Here is a 13,521-nt window from a genome sequence, read left to right as displayed (position 1 = left end):
ATTCCGACGTAATTTTGCGAGACAAATCATTTAAGCGCAGTCCCGATACGCTGCGAGCAGCAAATCAGACATTACAGTCAAAAAACCAGAACCTGTGTTTTCGATATTTTTCAGCAGGTGCTTTTTCCTTCGTAACTTCTTTCCTGTTGATCCCACGCTCTTTTCGCTGCGTTCTCTGAGTTCCTGGGGATCCAATTAGTCAGGAAAGGGTCATACAAGTCGAATCTGAGACCACAAATTTTTGGCTCCAAAAATAAAGAAAAAAGTAAGGCTAACCCCTTTCCATTTTTGGCGAAAATTTTCGCGATTCTGAAAAGTGCTGGAATGAATTCTTTCTGGCACTAATCAGACGTAATTTTGCGAGACAAATCGATTAAGCGCAGTCCCGATACGCTGCGAGCAGCGAATCAAAAGTTACAGCCAAAAAACAAAACCTGTGATTATATGAATCCTTACGTAATGTTTTTGATGTGTTCTTATACTGAAAATATTTATTGCTATTCCAGGTACAACCCGAGGTGGTTATCGATGGTTGTTCGAGATGGTTGGCGATTGTTGGAGGTGGTCGGAGGTGGACGAGGAGGAGGACGAACTGAACTGAGTCTCAAAGCCCTGTTGACATAAAAGCAGCTATCCGATAGAAATTATAGTTTATAGTTTACACAGCCCATTGCATGACATTTCATTATAAATACATATGTTTCAATGTATTTAGGAATAATTTATCAAATATACAGTGGTCATGTGCAAACAATAAACGAATTGATTCGACCGCAGTTTGATGTATTTATTAGAGCTTTAACAATAAATTTAAGCTTTGTTACTTCTTTTATTTTATTGTGGATAATCAAAAACATTTGCGACTAATCGTGCTGTGGAAGCATGGGGATTGAACCAAAGGTAGCAAAAGATTAGAAACAGTGTATGTAGAGTACGGGTATTTTTCTCATAATGCAAATAGAATAGAATACCACGCCTTGCGAATTAGCTTTCCAGTCACAGATGAATGATGAATTTTGAGGACTGCATTATCGTTGTTGAATACTCTACGCCTCATGGAAAACGAAAATCTGTAACGATAAAATTGATGCACGGGATCATCGTCGACTTTAACTTTTGAAATATCCTACCATTTTCGAACACCTCCTACCTCCCCCTGCCACCTCCGACCATCGATGGCCACTTTCGAGCACCCCCTATCACCTTCTGCCAGCGCCGACCACCTCCTACCATTTCCGAACACCTCCAACCATCCTATTTACCTATATTACCAGATTAGCTATGATATGAAAAGAGAAGAATTATTCGTTTCGAAATGGGATTCTATTCGACACGCGCTCGATGTATTCCATAACATTAGTATTCATAATTATTCCAACAACTTTTCATTTGCTCTCTCGATCTTGAATTTTCATAGGCATAGAATCGAAACGTTGTTTTAGCTGGTCGCAAGTGAAGTATCTGCGTTGGGTAGAGGAGCAGAATTGTTTTTCAAAAAGTATTCGGATGGAAAAAAATTCAGAGTAACTGTAATACATCACGGATGCGCTAATTTTGAACGAGATGAAATGGATGCTTCGTATATGAGACGGTATTTCACGCTGCGTAGTGGTTTAAAGACCTAGAAAGGTGATAGGGAGAGAAAGAACGACGCTTCTTGACATTTCGAGTTTATTTTAACACACATTTGAAAGATACGAGCGAAATTTTTCATCATCCAACTGTCGCAGAACGGCAGCGTTATTAGCCGACCCGTTCACTGATGAATATATCTTCAGTCAACGGCTGACCATCGAAGGGCCTGGCCGCTTGAGTCTGGAATCGGCAGGAGAGATAAAGTGTGTATTTCTCGTATGAAATGTGAAAGCTAAAATCATTATACATCATATCATATCATCATACCTCATACATCATACATCATACATCATACATCATACATCATCATACCTAGTATTACAGTTCGAAACCAAATTTTGAATTTTCGGATGTTCGGAAAGTGACGTCACCAATCTAAAATCGGCTAGCCGAGTTCCTCAGTCTGGTAACAACCGCGCAGTAGAGCGGACGGTTGAGAGTCGCGCTCCGCAAATTTCGAGTACCGGGTTCTCAACCTCCCGGATCCCGCGCTTCGGGTCCGCTACGCGGTGAAACTCGACTTCCAGGATAAGCGCTCCGTGGCTCCTCGTTCATGTTTACAATAAATTATTTCAATTCGTTTTTCGCGCAACCCCAAATTCGGTAGCTGTCAGTCCGCTAATAAAATTTCTCGACTTCCAGGATAAGCGCTCCGTGGCTCCTCGTTCATGTTTACAATGAATTATTTCAATTCGTTTTTCGCGCAACCCCAAATTCGGTACCTGTCAGTCCGTTAATAAAATTTCTCGACTTCCAGGATAAGCGCTCCGTGGTTCCTGGTTCATGTTTACAACAAATTATTTCAATTCGTTTTTCGCGCAACCCCAAATTCGGTAGCTGTCAGTCCGCTAATAAAATTTCTCGACTTCCAGGATAAGCGCTCCGTGGTTCCTGGTTCATGTTTACAATAAATTATTTCAATTCGTTTTTCGCGCAACCCCAAATTCGGTAGCTGTCAGTCCGCTGATAAAATTTCTCGACTTCCAGGATAAGCGCTCCGTGGCTCCTCGTTCATGTTTACAATGAATTATTTCAATTCGTTTTTCGCGCAACCCCAAATTCGGTAGCTGTCAGTCCGCTAATAAAATTTCTCGACTTGCAGGATAAGCGCTCCGTGGCTCCTCGTTCATGTTTACAATAAATTATTTCAATTCGTTTTTCGCGCAACCCCAAATTCGGTACCTGTCAGTCCGTTAATAAAATTTCTCGACTTCCAGGATAAGCGCTCCGTGGTTCCTGGTTCATGTTTACAACAAATTATTTCAATTCGTTTTTCGCGCAACCCCAAATTCGGTACCTGTCAGTCCGCTAATAAAATTTCTCGACTTCCAGGATAAGCGCTCCGTGGTTCCTGGTTCATGTTTACAATAAATTATTTCAATTCGTTTTTCGCGCAACCCCAAATTCGGTAGCTGTCAGTCCGCTAATAAAATTTCTCGACTTCCAGGATAAGCGCTCCGTGGTTCCTGGTTCATGTTTACAATAAATTATTTCAATTCGTTTTTCGCGCAACCCCAAATTCGGTACCTGTCAGTCCGCTAATAAAATTTCTCGACTTCCAGGATAAGCGCTCCGTGGTTCCTGGTTCATGTTTACAATAAATTATTTCAATTCGTTTTTCGCGCAACCCCAAATTCGGTACCTGTCAGTCCGTTAATAAAATTTCTCGACTTCCAGGATAAGCGCTCCGTGGTTCCTGGTTCATGTTTACAATAAATTATTTCAATTCGTTTTTCGCGCAATTCCAAATTCGGTACCTGTCAGTCCGTTAATAAAATTTCTCGACTTCCAGGATAAGCGCTCCGTGGTTCCAGGTTCATGTTTACAATAAATTATTTCAATTCGTTTTTCGCGCAACCCCAAATTCGGTAGCTGTCAGTCCGCTAATAAAATTTCTCGACTTCCAGGATAAGCGCTCCGTGGCTCCTCGTTCATGTTTACAATAAATTATTTCAATTCGTTTTTCGCGCAAGCCCATAATCAGTAGCTGTCAGTCCGCTAATAAAATTTCTATAACTTTATAATCTTCTCATAATCTTTCTGGTAGATTATATCGATAAAAAAATTATATCAAACCTTACACAATATTTTCGATGTGTTCTTATACTGAAAATATTTATTACTATTCAAGGTATAACCTGAGGTGGTTGAAGGTGGTCGGTGGTGGACGAGGAGGAGGACGAGGAGGACGAGGATTTGTGCTGGGTGAGTAAAACACTTTTATAATATTTGATGGCAATTGTAATTATATTTCATCTGAAATATTACAAACTTGTCACGTTTACAATAAATTATTTCAATTCATTTTTCGTGCAAGCACATATTCATTAGCTATGAATAAGCTTATACAATTTATTATATTATTAATTAATTAATTAATATTCTTATAATATTTAATGGCAATTGTAATTATATTTCATCTGAAATATTACAAACTTGTCACGTTTACAATAAATTATTTCAATTCATTCTTCGTGCAAGCACATATTCAGTAGCTATGAATAATCTTATACAATTCATTATATTATTAATTAATTAATTAATTACATTAATCCTTACACAATATTTTTGATGTGTTCCTATACTAAAAATATTCATTACTATTCCAGATATTACTCGAGGTGGTCGGAGGTGGACGAGGAGGAGGACAAGCTGGACGAGGAGGAGGACCAGGTGGACGAGGAGGAGGACGAGGTGGACGAGGAGGAGGCGGGGTGGGTTGTGGGAGAGGACCTCTCCTCTCCTCAGAGGAGGGGAGGGGGAGGGGCAGGGAAGGGGCGCGGCGGGCGGGGAGGGGGAAGGGACGGGAAGGGATGGGAAGGGGCGGGGGGGAGGGGGGCGCGAGGGAGGGGCGGGAGGGAGGGAGGGAGGGAGGGAGGGAGGGAGGGCGGGAGGGAGGGAGGGAGGGAGGGAGGGCGGTGGGGAGAGAGTAGAGGACGGATGTCGATGCGAGCCCGTCAGAGTTAATAGAGCAGTACACCCCCCCCCCTTCTCCCGCGCCCACCCGCCCGCCCTCCCGCCCTCCCGCCCTCCCTCCCTCCCTCCCTCCCTCCCTCCCTCCCTCCCTCCCTCCCTCCCGCCCCTCCCTCGCGCCCCCCTCCCCCCGCCCCTTCCCATCCCTTCCCGTCCCTTCCCCCTCCCCGCCCGCCGCGCCCCTTCCCTGCCCCTCCCCCTCCCCTCCTCTGAGGAGAGGAGAGGTCCTCTCCCACAACCCACCCCGCCTCCTCCTCGTCCACCTCGTCCTCCTCCTCGTCCACCTGGTCCTCCTCCTCGTCCAGCTTGTCCTCCTCCTCGTCCACCTCCGACCACCTCGAGTAATATCTGGAATAGTAATGAATATTTTTAGTATAGGAACACATCAAAAATATTGTGTAAGGATTAATGTAATTAATTAATTAATTAATAATATAATGAATTGTATAAGATTATTCATAGCTACTGAATATGTGCTTGCACGAAGAATGAATTGAAATAATTTATTGTAAACGTGACAAGTTTGTAATATTTCAGATGAAATATAATTACAATTGCCATTAAATATTATAAGAATATTAATTAATTAATTAATAATATAATAAATTGTATAAGCTTATTCATAGCTAATGAATATGTGCTTGCACGAAAAATGAATTGAAATAATTTATTGTAAACGTGACAAGTTTGTAATATTTCAGATGAAATATAATTACAATTGCCATCAAATATTATAAAAGTGTTTTACTCACCCAGCACAAATCCTCGTCCTCCTCGTCCTCCTCCTCGTCCACCACCGACCACCTTCAACCACCTCAGGTTATACCTTGAATAGTAATAAATATTTTCAGTATAAGAACACATCGAAAATATTGTGTAAGGTTTGATATAATTTTTTTATCGATATAATCTACCAGAAAGATTATGAGAAGATTATAAAGTTATAGAAATTTTATTAGCGGACTGACAGCTACTGATTATGGGCTTGCGCGAAAAACGAATTGAAATAATTTATTGTAAACATGAACGAGGAGCCACGGAGCGCTTATCCTGGAAGTCGAGAAATTTTATTAGCGGACTGACAGCTACCGAATTTGGGGTTGCGCGAAAAACGAATTGAAATAATTTATTGTAAACATGAACGAGGAGCCACGGAGCGCTTATCCTGGAAGTCGAGAAATTTTATTAGCGGACTGACAGCTACCGAATTTGGGGTTGCGCGAAAAACGAATTGAAATAATTTATTGTAAACATGAACCTGGAACCACGGAGCGCTTATCCTGGAAGTCGAGAAATTTTATTAGCGGACTGACAGGTACCGAATTTGGGGTCGCGCGAAAAACGAATTGAAATAATTTATTGTAAACATGAACCAGGAACCACGGAGCGCTTATCCTGGAAGTCGAGAAATTTTATTAACGGACTGACAGGTACCGAATTTGGGGTTGCGCGAAAAACGAATTGAAATAATTTATTGTAAACATGAACCAGGAACCACGGAGCGCTTATCCTGGAAGTCGAGAAATTTTATTAGCGGACTGACAGGTACCGAATTTGGGGTTGCGCGAAAAACGAATTGAAATAATTTATTGTAAACATGAACCAGGAACCACGGAGCGCTTATCCTGGAAGTCGAGAAATTTTATTAACAGACTGACAGGTACCGAATTTGGGGTTGCGCGAAAAACGAATTGAAATAATTTATTGTAAACATGAACCAGGAACCACGGAGCGCTTATCCTGGAAGTCGAGAAATTTTATTAGCGGACTGACAGCTACCGAATTTGGGGTTGCGCGAAAAACGAATTGAAATAATTTATTGTAAACATGAACCAGGAACCACGGAGCGCTTATCCTGGAAGTCGAGAAATTTTATTAGCGGACTGACAGGTACCGAATTTGGGGTTGCGCGAAAAACGAATTGAAATAATTTGTTGTAAACATGAACCAGGAACCACGGAGCGCTTATCCTGGAAGTCGAGAAATTTTATTAACGGACTGACAGGTACCGAATTTGGGGTTGCGCGAAAAACGAATTGAAATAATTTATTGTAAACATGAACGAGGAGCCACGGAGCGCTTATCCTGCAAGTCGAGAAATTTTATTAGCGGACTGACAGCTACCGAATTTGGGGTTGCGCGAAAAACGAATTGAAATAATTCATTGTAAACATGAACGAGGAGCCACGGAGCGCTTATCCTGGAAGTCGAGAAATTTTATCAGCGGACTGACAGGTACCGAATTTGGGGTTGCGCGAAAAACGAATTGAAATAATTTATTGTAAACATGAACCAGGAACCACGGAGCGCTTATCCTGGAAGTCGAGAAATTTTATTAACGGACTGACAGGTACCGAATTTGGGGTTGCGCGAAAAACGAATTGAAATAATTTATTGTAAACATGAACCAGGAACCACGGAGCGCTTATCCTGGAAGTCGAGAAATTTTATTAGCGGACTGACAGCTACCGAATTTGGGGTTGCGCGAAAAACGAATTGAAATAATTTATTGTAAACATGAACCAGGAACCACGGAGCGCTTATCCTGCAAGTCGAGAAATTTTATTAGCGGACTGACAGCTACCGAATTTGGGGTTGCGCGAAAAACGAATTGAAATAATTCATTGTAAACATGAACGAGGAGCCACGGAGCGCTTATCCTGGAAGTCGAGAAATTTTATTAGCGGACTGACAGCTACCGAATTTGGGGTTGCGCGAAAAACGAATTGAAATAATTTATTGTAAACATGAACGAGGAGCCACGGAGCGCTTATCCTGGAAGTCGAGTTTCACCGCGTAGCGGACCCGAAGCGCGGGATCCGGGAGGTTGAGAACCCGGTACTCGAAATTTGCGGAGCGCGACTCTCAACCGTCCGCTCTACTGCGCGGTTGTTACCAGACTGAGGAACTCGGCTAGCCGATTTTAGATTGGTGACGTCACTTTCCGAACATCCGAAAATTCAAAATTTGGTTTCGAACTGTAATACTAGGTATGATGATGTATGATGTATGATGTATGATGTATGATGTATGAGGTATGATGATATGATATGATGTATAATGATTTTAGCTTTCACATTTCATACGAGAAATACACACTTTATCTCTCCTGCCGATTCCAGACTCAAGCGGCCAGGCCCTTCGATGGTCAGCCGTTGACTGAAGATATATTCATCAGTGAACGGGTCGGCTAATAACGCTGCCGTTCTGCGACAGTTGGATGATGAAAAATTTCGCTCGTATCTTTCAAATGTGTGTTAAAATAAACTCGAAATGTCAAGAAGCGTCGTTCTTTCTCTCCCTATCACCTTTCTAGGTCTTTAAACCACTACGCAGCGTGAAATACCGTCTCATATACGAAGCATCCATTTCATCTCGTTCAAAATTAGCGCATCCGTGATGTATTACAGTTACTCTGAATTTTTTTCCATCCGAATACTTTTCGAAAAACAATTCTGCTCCTCCACCCAACGCAGATACTTCACTTGCGACCAGCTAAAACAACGTTTCGATTCTATGCCTATGAAAATTCAAGATCGAGAGAGCAAATGAAAAGTTGTTGGAATAATTATGAATACTAATGTTATGGAATACATCGAGCGCGTGTCGAATAGAATCCCATTTCGAAACGAATAATTCTTCTCTTTTCATATCATAGCTAATCTGGTAATATAGGTAAATAGGATGGTTGGAGGTGTTCGGAAATGGTAGGAGGTGGTCGGCGCTGGCAGAAGGTGATAGGGGGTGCTCGAAAGTGGCCATCGATGGTCGGAGGTGGCAGGGGGAGGTAGGAGGTGTTCGAAAATGGTAGGATATTTCAAAAGTTAAAGTCGACGATGATCCCGTGCATCAATTTTATCGTTACAGATTTTCGTTTTCCATGAGGCGTAGAGTATTCAACAACGATAATGCAGTCCTCAAAATTCATCATTCATCTGTGACTGGAAAGCTAATTCGCAAGGCGTGGTATTCTATTCTATTTGCATTATGAGAAAAATACCCGTACTCTACATACACTGTTTCTAATCTTTTGCTACCTTTGGTTCAATCCCCATGCTTCCACAGCACGATTAGTCGCAAATGTTTTTGATTATCCACAATAAAATAAAAGAAGTAACAAAGCTTAAATTTATTGTTAAAGCTCTAATAAATACATCAAACTGCGGTCGAATCAATTCGTTTATTGTTTGCACATGACCACTGTATATTTGATAAATTATTCCTAAATACATTGAAACATATGTATTTATAATGAAATGTCATGCAATGGGCTGTGTAAACTATAAACTATAATTTCTATCGGATAGCTGCTTTTATGTCAACAGGGCTTTGAGACTCAGTTCAGTTCGTCCTCCTCCTCGTCCACCTCCGACCACCTCCAACAATCGCCAACCATCTCGAACAACCATCGATAACCACCTCGGGTTGTACCTGGAATAGCAATAAATATTTTCAGTATCAGAACACATCAAAAATATTACGTCAGGATTAATATTTTAAAAGTGCTGGAATAAATTTTTTCTGGTACTATTCGGACGCAATTTTGCGAGACAAATCGATTAAGCGCAGTCCCGATACGCTGCGAGCAGCAGATAAAAAGTTACAGCCAAAAAACCAGAACCTGAGTTTTCGACATTTTTCAGCAGGTGCTTTTTCCTTCGTCATTTCCCTCCTGTTGATCCCACGCTCTTTTCGCTGCGTTTTCTGAGTTCCTGGGGGACCAATTAGTCAGGACAGGGTCATTTGGATCGAATCTGAGACCAAAAATTTTCGGCTCCAAAAATGAAGAAAAAGTAAGGCTAACCCCTTTGTATTTTTGGCAAAAATTTTCGAGATTTTGAAAAGTGCTGGAATAAATTCTTTCATGCACTATTCCGACGTAATTTTGCGAGAGAAATCGATTGGGCGCAGTCCCAATACGCTGTGATCATCGCATCAAAAGTCACAGCCCGAAAACGAAAGTTTATTGTCATAATTTTTGTCTTCCGTCGATACTACGCTCTTTCTGATCCGTTTCATTCGTTTCAGGGCAACGCATCAAGTTTGGTCAATATACACTTCTTCTATTTTCAATTAATGGAATCGCAGAAATTTTAGCGTTAAACTGCTTCTGGTATGTGACGAATCTCTGAACGGAGGAGGTTGCTTGAAAACAGGGATCGATGAATCGAATCATTGTGATATTGACGCTCTGTGTCCTAGTGCATGCCCCAACACTTGATGGATAGAGCGTGCGACTCATGCGTATTATTTAATCATGACGTGTTATAACGACTGCCTTCAATTAGGCGCATGTCAAATGTTAGTCATGGTTTTCACCGAGGTTTTCCCATTACTTCATTACTCACACATAATTTAGCAGGAATTTCGGAGTGGCATGCAGAAGGGACCTGATAGAAAGGGTCATAAATTCGATGCACATCTAAAGTTTTATGGATAAGATTCAGTAGACATTTAATCAACTAATATTTTGTTGGTCATAATATTTTTGTATTCTATTCGAACCCCTTGATTCAAAATTCATTCGAATGGAGTTGCTACTTTCGCCATATTTTAAGATATTCTCCTCGTGTCTCACAATCACTCCGCGGGTCCACTTTCCTACAAGATGGACTCCAAGAACACAAAAGCATCTGGGACAAGACAGGACCAACATGAGTGAAAATTTGACAAAATGCAAAAAGTGTTTTTGTCTTTCCGGTGTCAATTTTGAGCCGTCATTTGCAATGACCAGAGATAACGCACAATTCACTTCAAGAGCAAAATTACCTTAATACGGCTTCTGAATAAATATATTCTAGCATATTTCAAAATTCACCGAAATTGGATTAAAGTTAACAAAAGTTTTAGGCTACCTTTCGTAATGCTTAGGGGGCAACTGGTGGTGGTCGCCGATCATAATCCAACGCTTCAAACGATTGTAACCATCTTGGGGGTTTTGAAGCAGCAGTGGTATGAAGGTCTTGATTTCCAATATCTGGGCGGACTCTTCCACAAGGATGTTGTCGTATTTAAATCCCATGTCGACAAGTTCCCGTCGCTTGAGCGCTGCGTGCGTACAAGTCATTGCGATTACCTTCGCTTCTTTCACGAGTAAATACTTTGAACGGTACAGCCCTGATCTGAGCAATTCGAACGCACGGAACTCCTCAAGTTGAGCGAACATCCTCTCCACATATCTGTCAAAATCCCATAAACTGTTACAGTGATTCCCGAAGAAAACAACCTACCTAAATTTTGCGAATGATAACTTGAGATTCATTCGATAGTCACGTAGGACGCGATTTGCAATTTCTCCGAGGTAGTTAACACGTTTCAGCACAATTTGCATGATTTTTCTATAAATTTTGATAACTTGGAGAAGCCGCAATCTGCACGTGTGAATACAAATGTCGTTTTCAAATCCACGACAAAAGATTGGAAGTCACATCTGCAGCCTTATTGGTGATAGATATTCATTTAAAACATAATATACCTGGTCTAAATATCGTATATTATTTATAAGAATGTTACAGAAAAATGTCTAACTTAAATTTACAAGACCGTATTATCCCTTGAAAAACCACAACGCCGTACTATTGGGAAAATTTTTACTTAAAAATTGCAGTCATATTAGCGCAATGAATTGTCAGTGACGGATGAGAATGCTTGGGTCCAATATAGCAAAGTAACGTAACAGCAATACGCTCGTAATTTGACCACCATGGAAGAGTGGGGAAAAGAATGAAAATAATTTACCTGAAACAACCCTGGGCAATTTCCCTATCCTCGCTGTAAGATCTTTCCTTGAAGAGAAGCTGTGGTGCATTGTCAAAGAACTTGTGGAATGGAAACTCTTGTGAAACCATGTTAGGCGAGGGATTGCTTCCCGATCTTTGCTTGATTCTTCCGTTGAAACGCCCCCACCTAGTAAGTATCTGGTACATAAATAAGTGTCCAGCAGTTTCGCACGTGTACGCAACGTCTCCTTTTACATTAAGAGACTCCTGAAGCCTTTGAACTTCCATTAGAAGATCCAGACGTTTTGCCAGAACGTAGTTGACCCTACCGTATCGGCTGAAATCTTTTTCGGTTTCAAACGCCTCCTCGCCGTGACCTAAACGGAGCAGTGCAGATGGAATGTGCGACTATTAATGTCCTTTGATTGGGAAAGTTGTGGTATGAATTCGATATAATTTGCACGGCAACGTCCGTCTTTCCGGTCCCCGGCGGACCGACGACTAACGTCAGCCCTGGCTGCATTCCTGCGCGGATCGCCTCTATTTGCGTTGGTGTGAACGGTATTTGATTTTTGAGAATAGCAAAAGAAAATATGACAGAAATATTGCGAACCGTTGCGAACCAAACACGGTAAGTCCGATTCCCGCCGGGGAGTACAGGCCTTAGTTCAGGACCATCCTCGATCACTCGACGATTCAAATCTAGCATGCCCTCAATCTCCCACCCCCGTACGGTTGTCAAACCAACCTGGGGTACAAACGGCAGTTTGTGACTGTATTTCGTTCCTGGAAGGCGTCTCTATGGTAAATCGCAGATGTTTATACCGGTATCTGGTCCTTGCGAGCATTCCAAGGCTTCACGTTCGTTCATATGAATATTACGTAAATTATAAACATATTTGCAGCCGGGCGTTTCTATGCTAGCGTTACAACATGCGCATGCATACTCGTCCGGGCAACAATATATCAAAATTACTCACAGATGATATTAGGGGGTTTGATTGATATTAAAAAGCAAACGTTGTATTTCTTCAGGTTTTCCAACTCTGCCCTGATTTCCTTACTCACGCTCAGATTGACAGTGACGTCGTATTACGCGCAACGGCCCATTCTCCCCGATATTCGGCTGAGCAGCCTCAACAACTGCAAACTGAGTTATCGGCTGTGCCATCCTGGCCCATCCACCATAATACACGCCGCCATCCTCCGCACGCCTGTAAAATAAGTTGTACACACGTGAAATGAGTGGAGTGCAACAATACAAGAATTAATTGCACGTAGAATAATCGTTCCAACATTAAGGAAAAGCAACAGATCGAATTCAAAAAACTTGGTCTCGGCTGAAATTAATTATTAGTGATGACATCGGCTCGCTAAGTTTTGTTGACGCCATCGTATGACAAAAAAATTGAGCACCTATCACAATTGAATCATGCATGCAATGTAATTAGTAATGCACTCACGATGGACTGAGTCCACCTTGTTCTCCTCGTCTTCCTGGTCTTCCTCCTCGTCCACCTCCAACCACCGTCAACCACCTCCAACAACCACTGATAACCACCTCGAGTTATACCTTGAATAGAAATAAATATATTCAGTATAAGAACACAGCAAAAATATTGTGTAAGGATTAATATAATTAATTAAATAATTCATGATATAATAAATTTTATCAGTGCATTTGTAGCTACGAAACTCGTGCTTGCGCGAAAAATGAATTGAAATAATTTACTGTGTACATGAAAAGTTTGAAAAAGCTTAGATGAAATATATTTACAATTTCCATTAAATATTACACGAATGTTATCTATACTCACTGTGCAGAAATCCTCGTCCTCCTCGTCCACCTTGTTCTCCTCGTCTTTCTTGTCCTCCGAGAGTCAGGATTCACCAGGTAGCGGACCTGGAGCGTAGGAACCACGCAGCGCTTGTCCTGGAAGTCGAGTTTCACCAGGTAGCGTACCCGGAGTGCAGGAACCACGGGGAGCTTGTCCTGGATGTCAAGTTTCACTAGGTAGTCGACCTTGAGCGCAGAAACTACGGTGCGCTTGTCCTGGAAGTCAAGTTTCACCAGGTGGCGGACCTGGAGCGCAGAAACTACGGAGCGCTTGTTATGAAGTCGACTTCCACCAGGTAGCGGACCTGGAGCACAAGAACCACGGAGCGCCTATCCTGGAAGTCAAGTTTCACCAGG

General features: G+C 41.8%; 1 pseudogene; it reads right to left on the bottom strand.

The window, feature by feature from the left end:
• Positions 1–10,459: 10,459 nt before the first annotated feature.
• LOC124302875 (RNA helicase aquarius-like) lies at positions 10,460–12,498 on the bottom strand (annotated as a pseudogene).
• Positions 12,499–13,521: the final 1,023 nt, after the last annotated feature.

The sequence above is a fragment of the Neodiprion virginianus genome, chromosome 4, assembly GCF_021901495.1.
Source record: "Neodiprion virginianus isolate iyNeoVirg1 chromosome 4, iyNeoVirg1.1, whole genome shotgun sequence".
NCBI classification, from domain to species: Eukaryota; Metazoa; Arthropoda; class Insecta; order Hymenoptera; family Diprionidae; genus Neodiprion; species Neodiprion virginianus.
Note: the sequence above shows the minus strand (reverse complement) of the source record. Positions and strands in the feature narration are given on the sequence as shown.